Raw genomic sequence first — 2269 nt, 5'->3', positions numbered from 1 at the left:
GCACGCTCTTCTCCTTGCTTCTGTCACCTTCGCTGCTGAGCTGGCATGACCCCTCCTTGGCATCCCCCTCCCTGACCACTGGGCCCAAAGCACCAGCCCCCTAACTGCTCCCCCGCCCCCATATTCTAGCGTCTCTCTCTGCTGTAATTATACACAGCCCTTCTCTTCATCTGGCGTGAACTTACTGTCTCAACTATGCCTTAAGACCTTGAGGGCAGGCCCTGAACCAAGATGGCGGAGTAGAGGATGTGCTCTCACTCCCTCTTGTGAGAACCCCAGAATCAGAACTAGCTGCTGAACATCAGCAGGGAGACACTGGAACTCACCAAAAAAGATACCCCACATCCAAAGACAAAGGAGAAGCCACAATGAGACGGTAGGAGGGGCGCAATCACAGTAAAATCAAATCCCATAACTGCTCGGTGGGTGACTCACAGACTAGAGAACACTTATACCACAGAAGTCCACCCACTGGAGTGAAGGTTCTGAGCCCCACATCAGGCTTCCCAACCTGGGGGGCCGGCAACAGGAGGAGGAATTCCTAGAGAATCAGACTTTGAAAGTTAGTGGGATTTGATTGCAGGACTTTGACAGGACTGGGGGAAACAGACTCCACTCTTGGAGGGCACACACAAAGTAGTGTGAGCATCGGGACCCAGGGGAAGGAGCAGTGACCCCAAGGGAGACTGAACCAGACCCACCTGCTAGTGTTGGAGGGTCTCCTGCAGAGGTGGGGGGTGGCTGTGGCTCACTGTGGGGACAAGGACACTGGGAGCAGAAGTTCTGGGAAGTACTCCTTGGGGTGAGCCCTCCCAGAGTCCGCAATTAGCCCCACCAAAGAGCCCAGGTAGTCTCCAGTGTTGGGTTGCCTCAGGCCAAACAACCAACAGGGAGGGAACCTAGCCCCACCCATCAACAGTCAAGCGGATTAAAGTTTTACTAAGCTCTGCCCACCAGAGCAACAGTCAGCTCTACCCACCACCAGTCCCTCCCATCAGGAAACTTGCACAAGCCTATTAGATAGCCTCATCCACCAGAGGGCAGACAGCAGAAGCAAGAACTACAACCCTGAAGCCTGTGGGAAAAAAACCACATTCACAGAAAGATAGACAAGAAGAAAAGGCAGAGGGCTATGTACCAGATGAAGGAACAAGATAAAACCCCAGAACAACAACTAAATGAAGTGGTGATAGGCAACCTTCCAGAAAAAGAATTCAGAATAATGAGAGTGAAGATGATCCAGGACCTCGGAAAAAGAATGGAGGCAGGGGCTTCCCTGGCGGCGCAGCGGTTGAGAGTCCGCCTGCCGATGCAGGGGACACAGGTTTGTGCCCCGGTTCGGAAAGATCCCACATGCCGTGGAGCGGCAGGGCCCGTGAGCCATGGCCGCTGAGCCTGCACGTCCGGAGCCTGTGCTCCACAATGGGAGAGGCCACAGCAGTGAGAAGCCCACGTACTGCAAAAAAAAAAAAAGAAAAAGAAATGAAGACAGCCTAAGAGACCTCTGGAATAACATTAAACGCAACAACATTCACATTATAGGGGTCCCAGAAGGAAAAGAGAGAAAGGACCAGAGAAAATATTTGAAGAGATTATAGTCGAAAACTTCCCTAACATGGGAAAGGAAATAGCCACCCAAGTCCAGGAAGCACAGAGAGTCCCATACAGCATAAACCCAAGGAGAAACATGCCGAGACACATAGTAATCAAATTGGCAAAAGTTAAAGACAAAGAAAAATTATTGAAAGCAGCAAGGGAAAAACGACAAATAACATACAAGGGAACTCCCATAAGGTTAACAGCTGATTTCTCAGCAGAAACTCTACAAGTCAGAAGGAAGTGGTATGATATACTTAAAGTGATGAAAGGGAAGAAACTACAACCAAGATTACTCTACCCAGCAAGGATCTCATTCAGATTCGATGGAGAAATCAAAAGCTTTACAGACAAGCAAAAGCTAAGAGAATTCAGCACCACCAAACCAGATCTACAACAAATGCTAAAGGAACTTCTCTAAGGGGAAACACAAGAGAAGAAAAGGACCTACAAAAACAAACCCAGGAGCTTCCCTGGCGGCACAGTGGTTAAGAGTCCGCCTGCCGACGCAGGGGACACAGGTTCATGCCCCGGCCTGGGAAGACCCCACATGCTGCGGAGTGGCTAGGCCCTTGAGCCATGGCTGCTGAGCCTGCGCCTCCGGAACCTGTGCTCCACAACAGGAGAGGCCACAACAGTGAGAGGCCCACGTACCGCAAAAAAAAAAAAAAAA

Source organism: Lipotes vexillifer, unplaced genomic scaffold, assembly GCF_000442215.2.
Source record: "Lipotes vexillifer unplaced genomic scaffold, Lipotes_vexillifer_v1.1 scaffold914, whole genome shotgun sequence".
In the NCBI taxonomy this organism is placed as follows: Eukaryota; Metazoa; Chordata; class Mammalia; order Artiodactyla; family Lipotidae; genus Lipotes; species Lipotes vexillifer.
The sequence above is the reverse complement of the archived record's forward strand: the minus strand, read 5'-3'. Positions refer to the sequence as shown.